At 46.6% G+C, this 25,796-nt stretch overlaps 1 pseudogene; it reads right to left on the bottom strand.

Annotated features, from left to right (window-relative positions):
• LOC132464018 (PDZ domain-containing protein 4-like) overlaps positions 1-25,056 on the bottom strand; it is a 32,316-nt pseudogene extending 7,260 nt beyond the window's left edge.
• Between the last annotated feature and the right edge of the window lie 740 nt (positions 25,057-25,796).

Raw genomic sequence — 25,796 nt, 5'->3', positions numbered from 1 at the left:
CTCTCTCTCTCTCTCTCTCTCTCTCTCTCTCTCTCTCTCTCTCTCTCTCTCTCTCTCTCTCTCTCTCTCTCTCTCTCTCTCTCTCTCTCTCAATCCTTCTTGCTCTCTCGCTTTGTAATCTACTTGTAATCTAGGACTCTCTCTCTGTCTCACTCATTTTTCGCTCTCTCTTTGTAATTTAGGTCTCCTCTCTCTCTCTCTCTCTCTCTCTCTCTCTCTCTCTAGGTCTCTCTCTCTCTCGCTCTTTCTCGCTCTGCAGTAGTGAATGGTGGAGCTCTGCAGTCGCGCAGCTTCTGATCCTCAACACATTACTATGCTGCTCTGGTAGAGAGACCTAGCCTTCCCACTGGGGAGAGAGATAGAGGGAGCGGGGAGAGAGAGAGAGGGGGAGAGAGAGAGAGGGAGCGGGGAGAGAGAGAGAGGGGGAGAGAGAGAGAGGGAGCGGGGAGAGAGAGAGGGGGAGAGAGAGAGGGAGCGGGGAGGGGGAGAGAGGGGAGAGAGAGAGGGGGAGAGAGGGGAGAGAGAAAGAGGGGGAGAGAGAGAGGGAGCGGGAGAGAGAGAGAGGGGGAGAGAGAGGGGGAGAGAGAGAGAGGGGGAGAGAGAGAGAGGGGTGAGAGAGAGGGAGCGGGGAGAGAGAGAGAGAGGGGGAGAGAGAGGGAGCGGGGATAGAGAGAGAGGGGGAGAGACAGAGGGAGCGGGAGAGAGAGAGAGGGGGAGAGAGAGAGGGAGTGGGAGAGAGAGAGGGAGCGGGGAGAGAGAGAGAGGGGGAGAGGAGAGAGGGGGAGAGAGAGAGAAGGAGAGAGAGAGAAGGGGAGAGCGAGAGACCTACCTGGCTTACTACAGCAGAAAACATTAATCTCTTTATTGCGAGAAGTATAATATTGTTCTAGATAGGCATGTCCCGGTCAGGTAGCCTAGCTAAAGCTGTGTTCAGTTAGCCTCTGTTAAGCTCTGTCAGTTAGCCTAGCTAAAGCTCTGGTCAGTGAGCCTAGCTAAGCTATGGTCAGTTAGCCTCGCTAAAGCTATGGTCAGTTAGCCTAGCTAAAGCTATGGTTAGTTAGCCTATCTAAAGCTCTGGTCAGTTAGCCTAGCTAAAGCTATGTCAGTTAGCCTAGCTAAAGCTCTGTCAGTTAGCCTATCTAAAGCTCTGGTCAGTGAGCCTATCTTAAGTGTTGGTCAGTTGATTAATCAAAAACTGCATTCAATTAGCCTAGCTTAAGAAGAGTTAAGTTAGCCTGTCCAGCTATACTTTTCTCACAGGAATATATTCCCCCTCGGGGACGATACAGATTCTTGAGGTTGAACTTGAAGCTGTCCTTAAGGATCTCCAGATATAGTGAATGATAGTCCCTGATAGTTATAGCCCCTTGTGATTGGTCAGCTGAAGGTCACACCATGTGAATAGAGATATTTTAAGTCCCTACAAATCCCAGCCCTCCAAACAGTGTCCCTTCGTCCTGACACACCTGGGATGGTTGGTGGGGTGACTTGCGGATCGGCGGTTGTGGGTTCGAATCCTGACCGAAGAGCCGACACCAGGCAAGATACACCAGGTAGCGAAGTGGCTAACCCCTGTTGGATCCAGTATGGGGGACGCCCCTTGTCTCTGTGAAAGCAGACTCCCTGGGAAGTGAAAGCAAACATCTCCCTCCTCTTCTGCTCGTTAAGACAGTTGATTATATCTGTGTGTCCGTCATCTCACCTCCCCCGCCCACCGGAGGCTACACATGTCCCGCTTGACGCTAATGCTAACTGCTAATGCTACTATGGCTGAGACTGTGATGCTCACCGGAAGCTAACATCATTGTCGTCTCTAACCACTGTGCTGACACTCTGATCGCATATTAATACTGTTTGCCATTTTGTTGTGTGCTCATACAAATAGTTTATAATTAAGTTAAAACAAACTAACTGTAAGACTACTAATGCTTGCGTGTCATTTATGATGCTTATGTTGTTAACTGTAAGATATTCATGCTACTATTAACCATAACATTCTGCTCGTTGCTATGCACAGCTTAGATTAATGCTTATACTAATTGTGCTTTTTTGCTACTTATTGTGCTTTGTTTATGCTAACACTACTAGCTACAGAGTATGCTAACGGCTACATGCTGCCATTAATAGCGTGTGCTAAGCGGTTGCTGAAAGTGTGCCGGTGCTAGCTGTGCTAACAGTGTGTGTTTCTATGTGCTTGTGTCTGTTGTCTTTCTCTGTTTCTGTCCTGACTTTATTGTTCTCTCTTCTCTTCCTCTCCTCTCCCTCTCTCTCTCTCTCTCCCTCCTTCCCTCCTTCTCTCTCTCTCTGTTTCTCTGTCAGGTCTTATTCCTCCTCCTCCACCTCTTGTCGTCCCTCCAACAACCCTACTAGCACCACCCCTCCCTCCTCCTCCCTCCTCCTCCTCCTCCTCCTCCGCTCTGTACTCCAGTCTTCCTCCTAACAGCCACGCTACGTACCACCAGTACTGCTGCCCGCACGCCTCCGCCTGCCCAGGCCTCCCTGCGCCCTCCCGCCTGCCAAGCACCACGAGCAGCAAGGTAAGGGCAGACAGTCCCCTCTAGCACCTCCTCTAGCACTCCTGTAGCACCTCCCCCCTAGCACCTCCTCCTAGCACCTCCCCTAGCACCTCCTCTAGCACCTCCTCCTAGCACCTCCTCTAGCACCTCCTCCTAGCTCCTCCTCTAGCACCTCCTGTAGCACCTCCTATAGCACTCCCCCCTAGCACCTCCTCCTAGCACCTCCCCTAGCACCTCCTCTAGCACCTCCTCTAGCACCTCCTCTAGCACCTCCTCCTAGCACCTGTATCTCCTCTAGCACCTCTCTAGCACCTCCTACTAGTATCTCCTCCTAGCATCGTCTCCACCAGTACTCCTAGAACCTCCCTCTAGCACCTCCTCCTAGCACCTCCTCTAGCACATCCACCTAGCACATCCACCTAGCATCTCCTCCTTACCTCCTAGTACCACCTCCAGCACCGCCACCTAGTAAGTCCCCCTTGCACCTCCCCCTAGAACCTCCTCCACCAGTACCCTCCTAGCACCTCCTCCACCTTCTCCTACAACCTCCACCAACTCTCCACCACCTCCCCTCCCAGACTTAGCTCCTCCACCAACACCTCCGACAGCTTCAACCCCCCCCCCCCCCACCCCCCTTTCTGGGCTGATAACACCTTTATCTCAGATTCTGATGCCTCCACCACCACCCATCACCACCCCCGCCCACCTCCCCGGACCACCGCCAGCTTCCCGTCAACCTCCCCTCAAACACCCCTCTCCCCATTCCTCTCCTCCCCATCCCTCACCCCTCTCTCCCGTCCCTCTCTCTCCCATCCTCACCCCGCTCCGCCTCACTCCTCATCCTCGTCTTCCACCTCTTGACCAACTGACCTCCTGGCCAGGGAACAACTTAGAGAGGCTCAGGCTAGCTATCTGTGTGTTGTAGAAGGGTACGACTTAGAGAAGCTAATACTAGCTATCTGTGTGTTGTAGCAGGGACCAGCTGAGATGCTAATGCTAGATATATGTGGGGTTTAACAGGGAACAGCAGCGAGAGCAATGCTAGCTCTCTGTGTGTTCTAGCAGGAAACGACTTAGAGAGGCTAATGCTAGCTATCTGTGTGTTGTTGCAGGGAACAGGAGAGAGGCTAATGCTAGCTTTCTGTATGTTGTAGCGGGAAACAGCAGAGAGGCTAATGCTAGCTATCTGTGTGTTGTAGCAGGGAACCGCAGAGAGGCTAATGCTGGCTAGCTGTGTCGTTGCAGAGCAGCTAACACCAGAGTGCCTTTGCTCTGATCCTTGTTCTGTTTGCAGAATCAGAGCTGACACGCTTTCTCTGCTGTGTGGGAGGAAACTTACACTGCAGGAGAGACAGAGAGGGGGGGGGGGAGATTGAGAGAGAGAGTGAGAGGGAGCCATGCACTGCAGAATAGAGAGGGAAATAGAGAAAGTGTGTGTGTGTGTGTAATGAATATATATGTAGCCTATAGATTTATAATATGTTACAAAGTGGTGATGTCATATAGGTGTTCAGCATCTCAGATGTAAACAGAACCCTGAAAAGAAACTGCTGCACCAAGCAGACGTAACTACCCCTCCCCCAGCAAACACACGCACACACACACACACACACACACACACAAACACGCACACACACCCACACATACACACACGTACACACACACTGTGTGCGTGCGTGCATGGTTGTGTGATGATGACTGCGTGTTCTACTAAACGACTGAATAAATGAGTCTATTAAATGTTCTTTGGACAGGTTCAAAGCAGAAGTCAGATCCAGACCGTAGCGTAGCGTGAAACATTAGAGTTAGCACAGTGTAGTGTTATGCTATCCATCTCGTTCCTCCTCTCCTACATACTTCCTCTTATCTTCTCCACTACATCTCATGTATGTTGTCTCTTGAGTGGTTACCTGGTAACCGGCCTCATACATCCCATAATAGACCCTTTCCACGGAGGAAGTTCCCCTCACAGACAGGTTGCACTGCCTAACACCACTGACCTCTAGTGGCCACACGTAGAACTTCACCTTTATTTTATTAACATAAAACTCTAAAGCATTATCTTATACTGTGACTATTACTGGACTAGCATTCTCTTCTTTTTTCTGTCCCTCCTCCCTCCATGTCTTTTCATTGTATGTTCATGCGTGTGTATCTATCTATCTATCTATCTATCTATCTATCTATCTATCTATCTATCTCACTGTCTGTCTATCTGTCCGTCCGTCTGTCCGTCCGCCTATCAGAGAGGAGGAAGATGATGACATCGCCCATCAGTTCTGTTGTCCAGCTTCAGAGTGCAGTAGCCCCTCCTCTAGGTAACCAGGGGCAACCGCCAGCCAATCCCCTCCCCACTCGGTAACCGGGGGGCCGTAACCGAGGGCCCGCCCTGTCTCCATAGCTGCTCCTCTCGGCCCAACAATCAGAACACAGCGACTTTGAAGACTATCAGAATCCCGACCAGGTGAAGAACTGTCCGCGGGGCGCAGTCTCGCGCAGGACGGAGGAACTTTGTTTATCGAACTCTTTAAAGTATTTATCTACGTGAAGAAAATCGTGACAGTTTACTGCACAAGGAAACAACTCCCTCTTCTGAAATAAACCAGCTCTCCTGAGCCACCCTTGAATCCTAATGCTGAATCCCGGCGTTGTGGTCTGAGTGGAGCGAGGCGGCCCAGACCGGCTGGACTCGGGAGCCTCCGCCTGATCCTGGTTCAGCAGAGTGCCGCCGCTCAAACGGACGGTGTTTTGTGCATAATGTAAACAGCATGAACTTAGTTCTCTTCCTGGAAACCAACTCAGACCCTCCTGTCCATCAGTGTTGTTCTGAACAGGGGTCCTCCCCCACTGTGTCCCAGCATGAGCCCCCCCCCCCCCCCCCCCCCCCCCCCCATCCACCCACCCACCCAGAGCTCTCTCTGCACACAGTTTGGCCAAGCTTAACTTAGCTCAACCGAGCTGAACCCGGCTAGACCTAGCTTAACTAAGCTAGACCGAACTGAACCTTGCTACACCAAGCTGAACCTAGCAGAACCTAGCGAAATGAGGATAAAAACCGAGCTAGAACTAGCTAAACTTAGCCTGACCAAGCTAAACCAAGCTAAACAAAGAAACAAAACGAAGGCATCTTTGCCTTGCTAGCTTTCTGGAAGTCATTGTTTCACTGAACTCATTCTTTCACCATGGCTACCATGTCCAGTATTCTGGGAGTCAGCATCAATTTGAACCTACTGAAGTTCAAGTTGAACAAACCCTAACCCTACTGACAAAGACCAGGGTCCAAGGTCCTCCCAGAAGGTTCTAGAACAGCCCATAGATTGGTCAGTGCCACACCCTGGGTCACATGGTCCCCCCCCTCCCCGATGGCCGACGTTGTGGGTGTGGGTGTGATAATACTCTAAGGGGTACCACATGAGGGGGTATGAGGGGGTCTGGTACCGTGGGAAGGCTAAGGGGTCAGGCGGGTGTCCAAGAAGCCGAGAAATGGAGATGGAAAGGAGCGAGAGAGGAAGAGATGCACCACAGAGAGAGATGGAAAGGAGGGACAGATAGAAAGAGAGAGCGATGGATGGAGAGAGAGACAGAACAAGAGAGAGGGAGAGAGAGAGAGATGGGGAGAGAGAGAGAGAGATGGAGAGAGAGAGAGAGAGAGAGAGAGAGAGACGGAGAACAAGAGAGATGGAGAGACAGAGAGGGAGAGACAGAGAGAGAGAGGATCCAGAGGTCAGCTCTAGTCTGGGTGCTTCAGGTCCGTGCAGCCTGAGGAGGGGCCGGGTGAGCGGGGGGAGGGGGGCAGAGTGGTCTTCTCCACCGTACATCCCTGTCCCCCCAGGCAACCCTGAGCCCCCATGTTGGTACGGTGGGCTCCCCCTCGGGCGTAGACCTCCCATTTCCATGGTTTCCCCGTAGTCAGGCCAACGGTGCTCCCCCCCCCCCCTCCCCGACGCCCGCGGTGTTCGCCACTCCGCTCGCAGGAAGTCGACGTTTATACCTTGAAGCACTTTGTATTTCTACCGTAGCATAGCGGCAGGGGGGGGCGTGTCCTCTGCAGTGATTGGCCCCCTCTTGACGAATCACGAGGCTCCTCTTGTTGTCTCGGTTCAACCTCTGGGAGGTTCAGAGGAGCGTTGAGGACAGCAGCTGGGGGGCAGAAGGAGAGAGGCTCTCCTGAAACATTGGAGCCAGCATCTCGGCTGTAGACCCTCACAGCTGACCTGCACTGAAGGAGTTTGTTCTATGTTTGCTAGTGTTCCGTGTTGGCCACTATGAGGCTGATTGAGGTTGGTTAAGGTAAGGGGAGGTAGTGTGATGATTAAGGTGGAAGTCCTCTTCTACTGGGTTCTCCTTATCCCACAAGAACCCTCAACTGGTCTGTTCGGCCCGTTTCAGGGGGTCAGGTGATCTGGGCAGGTCAGGTGGTCAGGTCAGGAGATCGGGTCAGGTGTTTGGGTCAGGTGGTCAGGTGATCTGGTCAGGTGATCGGGTGATCTTGTCAGGTGATCGGTTCAGGTGGTCAGGTGATCAGGTTCGATCCCAACGTCCCGTAGGTCATGTGATCTGATAATCAGTAGTGAGATGGTAGGTCTGAGCAGTTGTAGAGAGAATCCTGATGACTGTTGACGGTAGACACAAACCCACATAAATGCACACACTGCTACACACACATAGAGGAGCTGTGTTCTCTTGACACGGACAGGACAGATGTATTTGTGGGGAGGAGACCTGTTGATGAGGAGAATGACCTGTGTTTCCCTCCCTATCCCTCCTCTATGGCCTATCACTGGAGGAAAGAGTAGATATTACAGATATTACACTTAAAATATTCACGTTTTGAGTCAAATGGAGCAGTGACATGTTTCGGATCTAAACTGCGTTCAGAATTTTTTGGTCGCCATAGTGAGGAGGAGGTATGTTTTGAATAAGTGCATGGCTGCTCTCTCCCTCTTTCTCTGGGTCTCTCTTTTTCTCTCTCTCTTTCTCTCGGTCGCTCTCTTCTTTTTCTCACTCTTTTTCTCTCCTCTCCTCCTGCTATAGACTAAAACACTCACCATGCTAATGGTATAGCTCACATCTGGCTAAAATAAGCTAAGGCTAACTAGCTTTTTAAACTACACCACAACCAGGATACTATTCCTTCATTTTAATATCTTAACACTACAGCCCCTCAGATAACATTACCAGGTAAGATACTAGTAACATGTCTAAATACTAGCTATCACTACACAGCCCCTCATAAAACCATCACCAGATCAGATACTGTTAACATGTTGAAATACTCCTCACCTGAACCATCACAAGGTCAGATACTATTAACATGTTTAAATACTCCTAAAAATCTTCCCTTATGAAAGGATGCTTAAATACTGATATTTTTTTATCAACACAGCACTGCTTTTACATTTCAGGAAGTATATCTTATGATAAAATTATATTTTAGCAATATCTCCCAACTAGATGCCAAAAAAGCTAACAACTGATGCTAGCTGGAGAAAGTTTTATCAGAAGCTATGTCCTAGGTTAGCAGCGTAGGCTAATTAGGTGCAGTTTCTGAATGAGGTAGCTAGCCTGAAATCACTCTTGTTTCTCATTGGAGCTACTGATTGTAGCTGTTTTTCATATTCTCTGTTTGTCAGCTCGATGGACAGGTGTTTACTCACACAACGCACCAGCTACCGTAGGAATACTCACTACTGAACCGCAGCCTGACCCACCACCCATCTGGGCACCAAGGGCCATCGTCCCTGACCTTGACCCTCAAGGTTGAAAGTTAGAGGTCACTTCTCTACAGTACTGATTGCGGTACTTTAGGAAAGGCCTTATGTTTCTGTTGACCACAGGTTTTCATCTGTGCTCTTCCCCCCCTTCACCTGAGAGAAAGGTCATATGGGATAAACTGAGGACAGCTGGGATTAGGTTATGCTAGTTGGGGCTAGCTGGGATTAGGTTATGCTAGTTGGGGCTAGCTGGGATTAGGTTATGCTAGTTGGGGCTATCTGGGATTAGGTTATGCTAGTTGGGGCTAGCTGGGATTAGGTTATGCTAGTTGGGGCTAGCTGGGATTAGGTTATGCTAGTTGGGGCTAGCTGGGATTAGGTTATGCTAGTTGGGGCTAGCTGGGATTATCTGATGCTAGTGGGGGCTAACTACACACGTCACGCTCTCTCTCTCTCTCTTCTACCATTGATCTGGCCCTCGCTCACCCAACATGGCTGCTGATTACCCAGGGTGCACCTGAAAGACCTGTATCCACAAGTTCCAGTGGCGTAGCGGTAACCATGGCAACTATAGGTTGTTGGAGTGTGGGAAATAATAATCACAGATGGACAGAGGACAGATGTCCTTAAAAACACAAAGGTCATCACACTCACATACACACCAAACACACACACAAACACACACCCCATACACACCTTACACACACACACACCAAACACACACACACACACACACACACACACCTAACACACGCACACCTACACATACACACCACACACAAACCAAAAACACACATGACAGACAGACCAAACACACCACACACACACCACACACCACACACCCATACATATCAACACACAGAGACACACTTTGGTGGTTTTGTTGCAATGACTTTTGTTTTCCTGCTTCTCTAACTTTACTGCTCAGTTTAAATATCTGTTCCCTCTTTCGTTCTTTCTATCCTTTCCCTCTCTCTCTCCATCTTCTCTCTCTCTCTCTCTCCCTCTCTCTCACTCTATCCCTTTCTCTCTCTCTCAATCTCTCTCTCCCCACCCCTAACTCTCTCTCTCTGTCTGTGTGTATTCCATAATGTAAATATTGACAGTCACTCTTAAGTCTGTTGAATTTATTCTTATGTAAAATAATAAAATAAAAGATTGATCATGGATGATATACAATATATTAATAAAGTATGAAATATAAAAGAACTCTATTATCCAATGAAACAACGGGAATGTATAATGATGGCGACGTGGAGAAAACCGCTCAGAACTGTTGTGATTATGATGTCATGATGATGATGATGATGTCATAGAGATGACGAACGAGGAAGATTAAAAGGATGATTCTAAAGAAAGACCACCCGATTGGTTATTACTCCCCCCCCCCCCCCCCCCCCTTCCTCCAAACCTCCTAACCGTACCTTGTATGCCGCCATGGCAACCATACCATGTCCACATTACGTTCATGTTATCTCGTTATGCTCAGATTATGTCCGTTATGTTGATGTTATGTGCATGTTCACGCTATGTTTACGTTAATGTTCTGTTTGTAAGATATTATGTTACATTACATTCATGTTATGCTACGTTTGCATGATATTCATGTTACGTCCATGTTAAAGTCATGTCATGTTGAGGTTATGATTACGTGATGTCCGTGTGATGTCCATGTTATGGTTACGTTATGATCCTGTTATCATCATGCTTATGTAAAGTCAATGTTATGTTATGTTTCCATTGCTGTTATTATCAGGTTACGTTAAGTCATGGTTTTTTCTGTGTTATGTTATGGTAGTGTTATGTTATAGGTTATGGTTGTGTTAGGTTATGTTATTCTAGTTGCGTTATGTTATGTTTTGTTATTGTGATCGTGTTATGTTATGTTGTGCTCACTTTCTAGGGAGCGTCTGTATGTATGTATCATGTCATGTCATGTTTTGTTATGTTATGGTTGTGTTATCCTTATGTTTTGTTATGTTATGGTTGTGTTATCGTTATGTGTTGTTGTGTTATGTTAATTTTGTGTCATTTTATATTATTGGTATGTCATGGTAATGTTATGTTTGTGTTATTGTAATGTCATTGTCTTTTATGTTATGTTATGTTATGTTATGTTATGTCAGTGTTATGGTCGTGGTATGTTGCTTGTGTTATTGTTATGTTTTTGTTTTTTATGTTATATGTTATGTCAGTGTTTTTGGTTGTTATGTTGTTATGTTATAGTGGGTCGAATAGAGAGATGTGTATGATAAGGTCCGGATCCAGCATCTTTGGTTCAGATTTGAAATCAGAGGTTTTTTTTTTATAAAACCAGACGAAGCCTTTCCACCAGGATCCTACTGGCCACACCTCACTTCCTGAGGGAACAGGAAGAGGGTGTAGGGGTAACAAGAAGTGGGAAGATCTTGGCATGACTAACGGTACTCGGACATGCGGTAATGTTGCTAAGACAAGCTACTAACTTATCCTCATGCCTCACTTGTTCTAACAAATTAATCTTTAACCTCTGACCTTGTCTGTCCTACCCTGCTGTGTTTACTGGCACATTAATGGGGAGCGTGTCTATGTTCCCCGGGTCCTATGTTCCCCTGGTCCTATGTTCCCCTGGTCCTATGTTCCCCGGGTCCTATGTTCCCCTCTTTGTATGAGAGGGGGACATAGGACCCTTTTTTAGGTCCTATGTTCCCCGCTTTTCCCAAAAAGGGTCTTATGTTCCCCGATATGTGTGACCGGGGAACATAGGACCCTTTTTAAAAAAAAGGGTCCTATGTTCCCCGGTCTGTTGTTTCCACCATTACTGCCAAATTTCGGCCGAGATAACCACCATTGCATGTCTTTACCTTTTGTGGAAGAGGGAGAGACGTCGGGAGGACCCGACGCAGTCTATTCATAATATTGTAATGACCACGGAAGAGGCAGTGAGTGAAGTATTGATTAGACAGAGATTTATTAGATAGGCCTACCTAATAAACCGTTGGAACACACAAGACCGGAAACATAGCAACGCCGGTAAACAAACCCGAGAAGCCCAATCCCTACGAGAGCTCCCCGCGCTACGGCCATCCAGAGGCGCACAGAGCTTTTGGCCGTGATATTACATTATATACTATATAGAGCTCCGGGAGTCGCAAACCGCAACAATCACTTTCTCCTCCATGCTGCAGTTAACCCCGGACTGCGCTGCACTGAGTTGGCCGGTTGAACGCTGATTGGCTGTTACGTTACACATGTCACCCAGTGGCCAAGCTGTTGAACGCTGATTGGCTGTCATCACACGAATGTCGCGTCAAAGTTTAAATATTTTTAAAGATTGAAAGATTGCGGGGAGCATAGGACCCTTTTTAAAGATCCCATGCCATGCTATTTTATGGATGCTTTAATATAGGTATTAGTGGGCCACAAACACAGTATTCAAAGACGTCCCCGAAATTCAGCCGTGGTGCAGAGTTACAGCCACTCCGAACCAGTCGCACATTGAGCTTCCCCCAAACGCGCTGTTTCGGTGGGCGTGTCAAGGCAGGTCAAGGAGGGGGGTGGGGGTGTGGCCCTGAGCAGCTTGTAGCCACAGTACCATTCGCTCTGGTTACGGTGGGCGTGTCAAGGCAGGTCAAGGAGGGGGGTGGGGGTGTGGCCCTGAGCAGCTTGTAGCCACAGTACCTACCATGCGCTCTGTTTACGGTGGATGTATCGCAATGGCTCGTAGAAACCCATATTATACATAGATATCTATATAATATAATATAATATATATTATCACCTGGCCCTGAGCAGCTTGTAGCCACGGTACCATGCGCTCTGTTTACGGTGGATGTATCGCAATGGCTCTTAGAAACCCATATTATACATAGATATCTATATCATATAATATATAATAGATATTATCACGGCCAAAAGCTGTGTGAGCCTCCAGACGATAGGCTATTATGAATCTCAAACGACCGCGTCTTCTTCAGATTGATGTGGAAGTGGAAGAACCAGAGACGTCGGAGAACCCTACGAAGTCCTTTGTGATTCATATCGTCTGGACGTGCACACAGCTTTTGGCCATGATAATATGTATTATTTGATATAGATATCTATGTATTATATGATATTATTTAGATATAGAGCTCCAGGACTGTAACGCAAGTGTTGTACACTTCCTTGTTGGATAACCGTTCTGCTGTTGGTGTGATGGCGCATAACACGTCGGACTCTCGTCTCTGGTATTTCTACAACGAGACTCGTAGTGGGGGTTATCTCAGCCATGGTTGAGAATGAATTGGGGGAAAGGAACTTTGGCTTTGACTCCCTGAAGTACATGAACCACGACATGGAGGAGAAGGGGATTGTTGGCCGCGAATGTATCCCGCTTGAGCCCTGCTTCTATGGCGAGTGGATAGTGCCAGGATTCCCTGGAGAAGGATAACAACTTGTGAAATGAACGTGTGGAGAAGCTACGCCGCCGCCGTGTGGAGAGGATATGCACGCCGCCGCCGTTGGGACTGGGGTTCGATTCCCAGTCTATATATATACTTTTTTTCTTCATTATTTTCCGGTATTAAAAGGCACCCAGTGCAACTTTATGTAAACATTCAATGAAAAATAAACATTCAATTTCTAGTCTTTTTTACACGTAGTAAGTTTCAATAACTCCATACCATTACATATCGACATTCAAGGAGCAAAGATGAGACGTCGTTGTGTGGTGAGAACTGATAGAAAATCGTAAACAACAACAATCGCCGGTGGGGAGAAGCCATTTTTCCATTGACTGGAAGCCTGCTTTATTTATTGTAGGTTACAAAAAATAAAGAAAATGGCGGCATTGTTGTTATCGATTTTGTATCAGTTCTCACCACACAACGACGTCTCATCTTTGCTGCTTAAATGTCGGTATGTAATGGTATGAAGTTATTGAAACTTACTACGTGTAAAAAAGACTAGAAATTGAATGTTTATTTTTAAGCCTCGAAAGTTGCACTGGGTGCCTTTAATATATCCAATGACTTGTTGATGAATAAGTTGATGACATTTTTATAAAAAACGTTAGTTTTTATGTGTCAAAAAGACAAACTGTTTTAAAACAGATCTCAATGTTTTGATGATTGTATGGGCATGATGTCACTTCATAGGGCAGAGGGGTATTCCACAAAGCCGGTTTTATCACATAACCGGGCAAATTAACCCAGGGTTTGCGGTAACCCTAGGGTTTCCGTTCCAAAATGAACACGGTATGTTAGTTACTATAGCAACATATGCTCTGAATCAAACCTGGTCGGACCAGGTTTTGTGCAGGTTAAGTTTGGAACATAACCCGGTTTTGGGGATTTAAAGCTGCGTTCACCGCAGATTCCATGTGTTCACAATGGCATGCCCTTTTGATGAGAGCCCTGTTGATACCGGAGCGCCAATTATTCGTGCAATCCACCGGGAGAGATTTATAAGACCACGGCTATATCTGGATGGCTTTTTGCTGGAGAGATAGATTCTCACGCAAATCTTTAATATATTTAAATAGCTTTCTCCACAGTACCTTGCAGTGAATACATTAACGCCTCGACATGTTTCGATTGGTAGTGATTTTCACCTCTTGATATTGATTTATTTTCATTTTGAAAGAAACGACACATCTCTCGCACATCTCAACGCCATCTCTCGTTCGGTTGTTTAGAACTGATAATCCGGTTCCCAGGACAACATGACATTTTCACTTTCAAGCGGCCCGTTTCCCCATTTCGATCAGGGTTTCCATGATCCATAAATCACTTTATAATAATAATAATAAAAATAATACATTTAATTTAGAGGCGCCTTTCAAAACACCCAAGGTCACCTTACAGAGCATATAGTCATCATTCAAAACTATGTAAAACAGACTAGGAATAAAAGGAAAACAGAGGTTAAACATGAAGAATAATAATAATTAATAACACTCAAAGACGCCTAAAGTGAAGGGGGGACCTCACTATAGGTTTGGCGTGGACGCGCACAACCCTGTGTTGATTGAACTAATGCATAACCGGTGCCGTAGAACCGACAGCTCTGGTTTAGTTGGCACAGGCTCACTCAACCTAGAGTTCAGCGTTAACTCCGTTTGTTAAACGTCCGTTCGTGGAATACCCCCCAGGCCTATGACATTTTCTGTTTTCTATCTAGGTTATATTATTCACTTTCTTTTTCAAAAGTTGTAGTTAATATATAAATCAATGTAACAATGTAAATGATCACAATGGAATTTCTTTGATGAAACAGAAAACATTTGTGAATTAACAACCACATTCATCTGTGTTTCAAAGTAAATTTTAAGCATCGATCATTCAACAGAATCTGTGCTTTGACAGCAGATTATTAACCATACAAATGTTGAATTTGAGAAGGCAAGAAAGAAGAAAAACATTATTGGGCAGATAGAAGACTTCATTGTAGTCACTAGTTGTAAGCCAACATGTATTATTTTGGCAGACGGCCAAACAAAAGCTTTGATTGTAGTCATCCAATAAGGGTCTGGCAAAGCATAAAAACGTGGAACTGGGACGAGACGCTTCTGCAGGTTTAGAACCGGAACCACAGGAACCAGAATCTGGGAGGCAGGCAGGAGAAGTGGAGGTGTGGGCAAGTGGTTGAAGAGCTGGTTTGGTTGACTGGAGAGGAAGCTCAGGAGCAGGCCTCAGAACAGAAGATGGAGCCTCTATGGCTCGCGACAGTTCTCCCTGTGCAGTGCCTAAAAGTATTACCTTTTTTGTATAACAAAGCATAATATCAGAGATGACAACATGGCTACACAGGAAATGGCACAGATACTAGGTTATTATTGGCTGGGTAAAGTGTTTATAAACTCAACATCTTGTGATTGTTGCAGTATTTATCACTTGGAGCCGGGTGGTGCTTTTCTCCATCACCATGATATTAATAATAATGACTTGCCGGATGTGGGGGTATGGCTCAAACACTGGTGCCTGACTCCACATACGCGCCTTGATCCACAGTACTGCTCGTAGAGTTGGATGAAAAGTGCCTCAAACACACGATTGCAGTCAGGTCACTGTGCTGGGATTCTCCCTCCTGCAAAGTATTTGCAAAGGTATTGAGTAGCAATAGTGTAGTACAAGACATGATGTAATGGCTTGCCTTGCAGTATTGTCATGCTTGCTCAGAGTATTCATTTAGAATATATTTGTTTGTGAATGTGAGCTTAATTCAAATTGTATTCATGATTGTAATCGTGAAAATCTGTTGATTCTTGGTATTGTACAGATAATAAATTGTTGTGTTGGTAGATCTATAGTCTCCTGTGTGTACAAGGAAATATGAAAACAGGCAAGAGAGGAGATTTAACGCTGGTTATGTTGGCTGCCATTGTCATCTCCTTTATTTTACACAGATCAGATATTCTTAGCATTGTTATCTCAATCAATGAATAATCTACACAATTTCTTCTGTATGACTGATTAAATAAACCCAATAACCAAAATAAACCTTCAAATCAAATTCATTTATCTAATTACATTAATATAAATATTAAGTATGAATGTGACTCTTAACAGATATACTGTAGTAAAAGATAACACTTTCAGTGGTGTTTAATGCCAAGTCTGTAGACCTACCCATTTTAATTACAGTAAATTACCCATACAAATGAGCAATTCATTATCTCAACTAAAACAACAATAGGTCTACTTTGAGAGTGAATAACAGTATCAAAACAGGCACCATCAAAATGGCCTACATTTAAACAACACTTTATCCGCCCTACACCATTATACATTGCTGTTCCAAGTGATATAAATGTGCTGGTTGTATAAAACACTAGTAAATCCTAAACTAAGTCATAAAATCACAATGAAGCGCTTTACCCAAACAAATTAGCAATTCATTATCTCAACTAAAACAATAGGTCTACTTTGAGAGTGAATAACCGTATCAAAACAGGCACCATCAAAATGGCCTACATTTAAACAACAGTTTATCTGTCCTACATTATACATTGCTGTTCCAAGTGATATAAATGTGCTGGTTGTATAAAACAGGGTTCATACACATTTTGACCAATAGATTTCCATGACTTTTCAATGACTTTTCCATGACTAAACATTTTGAGAAACTTCTGGTGTGTACATGAAAAAGTGATCAAATGTAGTATTTAAACTAACAATGAGAAATCCAAACCATTGATGTTTGCTTCCTTTGGCATGGCTCGTTAATGCCGCTTCTCTCATGTTTGAAATGTGAAATGCTTTGCCACCACAGAAACCCACAATTTTGCTCATCCCAGGTAAATGAATGACATGAAAATATGAATATAACAAATTTTCCAGGCCTGGAAATAGCAATTTTAAAATTCCATGACTTTTCCAGGTTTTTCATGACCGTATGAACCCTGATAAAACACTAGTTAATCGTAAACTACGTCATAAAATCACACTGAAGCGCTTTGTGGCCACATACCTAGTTCAGGCGTTCTCACGGCGACGTAGGGCAGCAGGCGTCTTAGTGGCAACGAACTTATCCACACGTCGAGAGTAGACGTGTTGTCTGAATTTCCTTATGTACGTCGCCGTGACACCACCGCCGGTGGACGGATCTTCCATGCCGCCGCCGTGACGTCGCTGCTGGTCTCTGTCTGCAGTCCCATTCAAAATTTCACATGTTCCCACGGCGACGTAGGGTAGGCTGCTCCTTCGCCTCTTCCAGGGAATCCTTCGGTTTGGCACTATCCACTCGCCATATGCTTCCCGCCGCCTCGGCCAATAGTATCAGAGAATGTCTAATATGAGGGTAGAGGGGGGGGGGGTCAAGGTGAGGGTAGAGGGGGGGGGGGGTCAAGGTGAGGGTAGAGGGGGGGGGGGGTCAAGGTGAGGGTAGAGGGGGGGGGGGGTCAAGGTGAGGGTAGAGGGGGGGGGGGTCAAGGTGAGGGTAGAGGGGGGGGGGTCAAGGTGAGGGTAGAGGGGGGGGGTCAAGGTGAGGGTAGAGGGGGGGGGTCAAGGTGAGGGTAGAGGGGGGGTCAAGGTGAGGGTAGAGGGGGGGGGGTCAAGGTGAGGGTAGAGGGGGGGGTCAAGGTGAGGGTAGAGGGGGGGTCAAGGTGAGGGTAGAGGGGGGGGGGGTAGGGTAGATGTGTATAGGTTAACTCATTATGGTCAGTATTAAACATCACATAATGCACAACATGCAGAAAAAGCCACACAACCAGGTAGAATTTGTTATATACGATTTTATATAAACACCATGAGTATACATTTTATAAAATCGTTTGCACATTGAAACATTTTGGGAAGCGTTTTGTCCAATGTCCGAACCCATTTTGATCACAAAGCGTATATCGTGAATCCAGCGCAGCCATCTGTCCCTAACTCTGTCCCTAACACTGAACCCCGACGCCTTGAAGGACAAGGAACCCTCCCACCGTGGGGAGGAAGGAACCCTCGATGGAACACGCTAGGTGCATCCAAACGTGCAACAGATGGTGAGAAGGTCACGTTGCGTGAGTGTGGAGGAGATGAATCCACAGGCCAAAGTCCTGTTGTGTGAGTGTGGAGTAGATGAATCCACAGGCCAAGGTCACGTTGTGTGAGTGAAGGAGATGAATCCACAGGCCAGCGATGAGTGGCGGTTGTTGATCACTGAAATGTGGACAGAGGAAAACAGCATATTGTTCAGTTGACTGTCTAGATAGTGTCACATTATCAAAAGGTTATTACACCTGTAGTCAATGAACACGATATCCATGTCATCTTCAGCAGTGGGCTACTGACCTAAGGGACTCCAGCTGGTCAGAGATACAGGCTTGACGCAGCTCAGGTGTGTGTCCCAGACTGGACACAGCATTTCAACTGCACCTTACAAAGACGGATGATATGAATACAAAAGGACACAACGATTCAGTTATCTGGCAGACCGTCCGAGCCAAAGAGTCTTGGTGAATTCAGAAGTGCGCCATGCCATGTAGTCTGAGAACTCAGGGGTGGAACCCAGCACCATTTGATGGAGAGCCCAACACCCCATCCTACCCCGTTTAGAGTTCCATCAGCAACAGACTCACCTTCCAGATGCATGGCTCCTTCAGCTCTCTCCTCAGTGGATATCCCCTTGGAGTCGGGTGTCACTCGCCCCACCCTGACGTTCTTCACCAGGCAGGTCCTCCATCACCTTCCTATGCCCCGCCTTCCTGTTTGGGGACAAACAGGGCCGTTTGGCCTCAATGTCTGGGCACAATCAAAGTGGTAGTTTGATGGTCTGACATCAGTGGTAGTTGGCTATAATGTCTGGTAGTAAACTGTTGTTTCCCAGTACAAGTCATGTTTAGTTCATGCAAACATACCAGTACTACTTGTTGGCAGGCAGACTCATGGTTCTCCAGGTGCACGGCTCCTCCATCAGCTCTCCTCAGGCAAGGACTCCTGGTCTGTGTAAACAGCGGTGGTAGTTGAGCAATTGGGGGGGGGGGGGGGGGGGGTATTCTTGTGACGCCCGGTTTAAACCAAAGCCCTGGCTGGAGTGTTAATGAGGGCATTGAATATGATTTGTTTTATTCTTTCCAACTTGCATAGAAACTAAAGCAAATGCAAAGCAGCTATAGTTTGTAATCTTTTAAGTCAGAACACTGAAATATTCTAGTTGATGAAAATGCTGTTCAGTTCCATAAATAATTGAATCACTTAGTTCTGATCGTCACATGACTGAACACAATGATGACCCACAGCTGTCCTTTACCTTCCTGAGACCTCTGCAATCGCATCGTAGCGATCGTAGAGTGTGATTAGCCTTACAAGCCGTTTCCAAAATCTGACACATATTACATCACTACTGGGCGTGTACACCTAGATCTGTGCTGGATAGATGAGCAACGTTTACTTCGGTCCACTGGGTAGGCTGGTAGAATGATCTGTACAGCACAGATCTAGGTGGACACGCCCACTAGTGATGTCATATGGGGCAGATTTTCAAAACCGCTTGTTAGGCTAATCACACTCACACCTGGTGGTATAATACGTCCCCTTTACAGAATAACAACTTTCAGAACTCATGTGAGAAATCAGACGCTGCAGCCTCACATGGAGAGCAAAATTGTGAGTGAATAAATCCTGTTCACTCACAGCTCCATTAACCCAGCGACTTTTTTCTCAAAATCATTCTGATCAAAACGATGGCCGAAGAGATCGATGTAGGGCTGGTGGAGTGGCTAGTCTAGCAGCCTACTCCTTCACATTGAGGTGGCAGTGTAAGGTATAATCACCTCAGGGTCGGCTGTCCTTGCCCCCCCACCGAGGGACGTCCTTCACCAGCGGGTCCTCAGCACGGCTCCATCACCACCCCCCCATCACAGAGTCCTGGTCTGGAGCAAAAAGCAGGGAATTTGCCTCATGTCCACCATGTTCAGTTCATGCAAACCAGTGCAAACCAGTACCACCTGTTGGCAGGTAGATTCATGGTCGTCCTCCAGATGCAGTTCCTCCATCAGCCATGGGCATCGGGTCTGTAACAAACAGGGGTGGTAGTTGAGCAGTGGGTGGGATTATTGTTTGGACGCCTCTTTTAAACCATTCTGAACCAAAGTACTGGCTTTTGGTGTAAAATGTAGAGGAATAGAAGACACTGCAAGTAAAAAAAATAAATAAGAACCATGCACACACTTGAAAATGTGTTATGCAGGAGAATGGTAGAACATTCTGTGAATTCAACAGCACACATTTGAAATTTGACTGTTAACATTATTCAAACAGTCTTCTGCCTCAGCTGAAACTCAATATTTAAAACAAACGATAAAACTTGTAGAATTCTTGTACCAGTAGCGTAGACTCTTGCCTTCACATTGAGGGGTTAGAGTCTCAATAAAACTTCTTCACTGATGGCTCCATTAAGCCAAGGACGGTTTTCTCTAAATCTGCCATATTAGATGACAGCTGAAGTAACCGATTTTAGAACAGAAACCGTTCAGTAGCAGTGAGAGTGATAATCAATTTAGAGATTGGCTGCATTCACCCCGACATCATTCTTAAGGCAGGACCTCCACCACGGCTCCTCCGTCGGCTCTCGTCCACCATGGCTCCGTCGGCTCTCGTCCACCATGGCTCCATCGGCTCTCGTCCACCATGGCTCCGTCGGCTCTCGTCCACCATGGCTCCGTCGGCTCTCGTCCACCATGGCTCCGTCGGCTCTCCTCCATCAGCCCTCCTCCTCCACCAACGCGTCCTGACCTAACATGAAACGGCAGTAGTTGGGTCCAAAATCTGGTAACAAAGCCGGGGAGGTCAAACCTGCACACCCTTGCTTTTGTAAAGGGGAAAAAATATCTAACTTCAAGTTTACAAGTTGACTCGTTGAGAAATGTATAAACTACTACTGTCAGAATGAAAATCTGAGAAAGATAATAAAAAATAATCAGCCTCAACAATTAGTTTCAGAGCGGCTTGGAGATGGTACCCTGGTCCACCCTGCTGCCCCATTACTGGTCCAGGTAGTGGGGTTACCCTCTGGTCCCCAGCCTCAGGTCCACCCAGCTGTGTTGTACAATATTTAACTAAACCTTGGGAGACGACGTGCTATTTCTAAACTGCTGTAAATTAGCTTTATTAATCAACTACATTTACATTGAGGGCATTTAGCAGATGCTTTTAACCAAAGCGATGAGTACATTTTTCAGAAAGAGAAGCAATAAACTAGACACAGGTTGGACGTCTTCAGGAAGCGGACTCCCAAACACTAAATCAAGGTACTGAACCATCATAATCAAGTACATTAACATCCAATATTCATCCTTTTAACGCAAAAATCAACATTGATCGAAAGCCACTTACACCGATAGAGCCTGGTTCAACTGCTCGGCCACATCTCCTCCCACCGACCACGCTGCAGAGATCACTGAGAAGATCATAATGTTATAAAAGATTGGTAAATACTGTGGGAATCAATGTGAAAGCTTCAATATCAAACACTCACATGTGCGGTTGGATTGACATCTTCTGCATCACACAGGATCAGGACTGCAAGGCCTGGAGTTTCCCCCCCATCTGTTAGCACAACATTCATCCATTTAAAAACACCACGACGCGCTTTACATCACTGCCTCACCAATAATAAACTGAACATCAATATAAGAGTTCTTGGTCACCACGTATCTTAGTTGCCTTGTGCTTAGTTTGATTTATTCAAAAGTCAAAGGTTTATGGTAGCATTTGCGCAACAATTAACTTTACTTTTCTAAACAGCTATACCATTTGATAATACGTGAATAAGCACACTTACATTTAACCCTTCCTTTTGTTTCTGAAGTCTAGCAGAAACTATATTGAGCAGATCACAGCCCAGATATTTAGAACACTAGCAATATCAATAGTAATTTAGATAGTAAAATGATACTTAGCCACATTCAGCTGCTGGGTTGTTGAAGAACTAAAAAGCCGTAGTATGTAAATGCCGTCGTCTCCATCTTTTACGCGACCCGATAAATGTGTGCGCAGAAAATCGAGAGTTGATTGTAGAGCGCAGTTATCAAAGTAGTTTGCGGTATTTTGTGGGATAATTAAAAATATATATATTTTAAGAGTGCCCTTCCTAATTTCTAGTGCATAAGGATTTACCAATAATCGCAGATGGTTACCTATAGAAATGGGGCACTGCCAGATTGCCTTAATTGGGTACGCTCATTAGTTATGAGGTTTACGCAAATGCCAATATTGATCGTACTGCCACACGCCATAATAAGGTGTGGATGACATAACGCAATTGCCAATCCTGATCGTACTGCCAGACGCCATAATAAGGTGTGGATGACGTAACGCAATTGCCAATCCTGTTCGTACTGCCAGTTATCCTCCACCACACAGTACTGCAGCATTAGAGCTTCACAGACTGCACAAAACTAACTACCAACCTCTACAGAAACCCCAAGCCCCGTCGTACTGGAATCGTAACGTTCCAGTACGAACCATCCCTAAGTAACGTAACCAGCACCTCACCTTGAGCTGAACGACGATGAAGATCTTGTGGTCATCTCATTGCAAAATACAGCCAACAGACTTACCTTGAGGCGATCTGGTAGTTTGTTGCTGTTGGTTTATGTACAAAACATTTTGACAAAACATTTCAGTTACCCCATTGAACTAATTATCTACCAATTAACAATGCTTGCCAGTGTACAAAAAAAGCTAACTAATCTGTCTTTTGGCTACTTCCTCGCTTCACATCGCATGAGCATTGTCATATTGATCCGGGTGTGGTCTGAGAGGCCAGAGATGCATGGTAGGATACTGTGCTGTCTGAAGTCTACTGTTCTGTAGACGTGCCCCCCTCCGGAGAAACAGTGTTCAAAAGGGCTGTTGCATCAGTTACATGACCTGGAACATCCGTCAAGACTGTGACAGGGACTCCCCAAGGAGAGACGCCATGGGTAGGATGCGAGGGCTCTTTCTCAGCGACTAGAATACACCACAGCGCCTACGGGAGGGAACCATTGCACACATTTCAATATTCCTCTTCATAGATCTTGAAGCCCCAGCGAGGATTTCTTTTCCTCCTCAGCTGAAGAAGAGCTTGGTTACAGCATGAAGAGAACCCTAGTTGGGATGTTACCAAGATGGTTTCTGATTCAAAGGGGGACCCAACTCCCAGGTCCAGCTAGCATCGACAAATGCATTGCAATTCAGCCCAAGAAAAACTTGCATCCCAGCACAGGAGTCCAGAAGATACAATCCACAGGGCCTGCCAGCCAACTATCATGTCGGGGCTAGAAAGGGCAGCCACGTCGCAGTCTTTCAAGCTTGAAGGACCATTTCCTAAAATGTTGTGATGTATAATAAGTGCGTATCCCCATGTCATCACGCTCACACATGGTATGCCTCGTCACCCTGATCACGCCCGGATGAAGAACCCCAGGCCAGGTAGAACCCCGACTACATGAACAACCAGGCCAGGTAGAACCCCGACCACATGAACAACCAGGCCAGGTAGAACCCCGACCACATGAACAACCAGGCCAGGTAGAACCCCGACCACATGAACAACCAGGCCAGGTAGAACCCTGACCACATGAAGAACCAGGCCAGGTAGAACCCTGACCACATGAAGAACCAGGCCAGGCAGAACCCTGACCACATGAAGAACCAGGCCAGGCAGAACCCTGACCACATGAAGAACCAGGCCAGGCAGAACCCTGACCACATGAACAACCAGGCCAGGTAGAACCCCGACCACATGAACAACCAGGCCAGGTAGAACCCCGACCACATGAACAACCAGGCCAGGTAGAACCCCGACCACATGAAGAACCAGGCCAGGCAGAACCCCGACCACATGAAGAACCAGGCCAGGCAGAACCCTGACCACATGAACAACCAGGCCAGTCAGAACCCTGACCGCATGAACAACCAGGCCAGGTAGAACCCTGACCACATGAAGAACCAGGCCAGGCAGAACCCTGACCACATGAAGAACCAGGCCAGGCAGAACCCTGACCACATGAACAACCAGGCCAGGCAGAACCCTGACCACATGAACAACCAGGCCAGGCAGAACCCTGACCGCATGAACAACCAGGCCAGGCAGAACCCTGACCGCATGAACAACCAGGCCAGGTAGAACCCTGACCACATGAACAACCAGGCCAGGTAGAACCCTGACCGCATGAACAACCAGGCAAGGTAGAACCCTCGCCATGCCCACCTGAAGAGCCACAGGCAGTCCAGTTGTTTTCCTTCAGACTCAAACTCTTCCGCTTTGATGAGCCTGAGAACAGGGACGGGATTTGATGTGGTGAGAAGGTAATCTGATTAGGTCACCCCAGTGGTGGGATGGTAGGTATCGGACATCCCAGTAGCTGGTAGGTATCGGACATCCCAGTAGCTGGTAGGTTTCAGACATCCCAGTAGCTGGTAGGTTTCAGACATCCCAGTAGCTGGTAGGTTTCAGACATCCCAGTAGCTGGTAGGTTTCAGACATCCCAGTAGCTGGTAGGTTTCAGACATCCCAGTAGCTGGTAGGTTTCAGACATCCCAGTAGCTGGTAGGTTTCAGACATCCCAGTAGCTGGTAGGTTTCAGACATCCCAGTAGCTGGTAGGTTTCAGACATCCCAGTAGCTGGTAGGTTTCAGACATCCCAGTAGCTGGTAGGTTTCAGACATCCCAGTAGCTGGTAGGTTTCAGACATCCCAGTAGCTGGTAGGTTTCAGACATCCCAGTAGCTGGTGGGTTTCAGACATCCCAGTAGCTGGTGGGTTTCAGACATCCCAGTAGCTGGTGGGTTTCAGACATCCCAGTAGCTGGTGGGTTTCAGACATCCCAGTAGCTGGTAGGTTTCAGACATCCCAGTAGTTGGTAGGTTTCAGACGTCCCAGTAGTTGGTAGGTTTCAGACGTCCCAGTAGTTGGTAGGTATCGGACGTCCCAGTAGTTGGTAGGTATCGGACGTCCCAGTAGTTGGTAGGTAGGTCATGAACGGACCAGACCTTGAACAGAGCAGGGATTGGTTGGTAGGTCTTTACAGTAGGATTCTCCTCATCCCATATGAACAGCAGGCCGATGAGCCCTCTGCTGGCTCAGATGCAAGCCTTTCTCAGGCTGAACTGCAGAGTAATGGAGGAGGCCAGCTGGTCCTGGAAGTTCGGTCCCCTTAAATCAGAACCTATCGCGGTAAGATCCCACCAAGGACCCTTTTCGTGACTGCAGCTGTGCTCTACTCCAGCTGCGGAGGTAGAGAAACCGTAGCTACGGCTTCAAGATGTATGGTGGGCAACGTTGAAAGGTGCTCCATGGTTCTCTAGCGAAGGACCGAGGTGGTGTTCTAGTCGTTGAGGAAGAGCCCTCACCTCTCATCCCCGGGCGTTTCTCCTTTAGGTGAGAGCCTGTCACCATCTTGAATGACATCCCAGTTCATGTAAATGACTTCACAACCACCTCTTAGACGCATGCCTTCACCTGAAGGGGGCAAGTCTACAGAGCTGGAGGCTTCAGACAGCGCAGAACCCTAGCATGCATCTCTGATCACTCAATCTGAACCCTCATACGGTAACTCATGTGACGTGATGCAAAGTTCAGGAAGTAGTGGCGAAGCATGTCGAAAGAAAATCTAGACAAAACCTTGGAGTATGTTTTGGCTGCACTCTGAAACCCTATGTTACTATTCTCACAATTCACTTGGAACCTATACTACAACCCTTCTAACACAGCATTGACACATCAAACTTCTCAAACTAAACAGGTAATTAGCCCAAGTACCAACAAAAAACATTATTTAAATCATTCACCTTTCCACCTCAGCCAACGAGGAGGCCAAAACAATGCCCCAGCATAAAGAGGAAATATAAGGACTTACAGTTTGCAGTTTCTTCTTCATGGTTCAGTTTTGATACTCACAGAATCACTTTCTCCTCCTTGACCTGTGAAGTAACGGAACGAGCAGATTCGTTTTAGTGCTCAAACCACACCACTGAGGCAAAGTTGATTCAAGCTAACTTAATTTGAATTAATCATGCATTCCTTTCCCCAAATATTGGCACCAATCTTCTCCAAACGACCTTTAACCTGTAGAAACTTCATTAAAACTTGATACTAATCATTTTTTTTAACTTTATTTTGGCAGTTGTGTATAGTTT

Source organism: Gadus macrocephalus, chromosome 1 (assembly GCF_031168955.1).
Source record: "Gadus macrocephalus chromosome 1, ASM3116895v1".
Lineage (NCBI taxonomy): Eukaryota > Metazoa > Chordata > Actinopteri > Gadiformes > Gadidae > Gadus > Gadus macrocephalus.
Note: the sequence above shows the minus strand (reverse complement) of the source record. Positions and strands in the feature narration are given on the sequence as shown.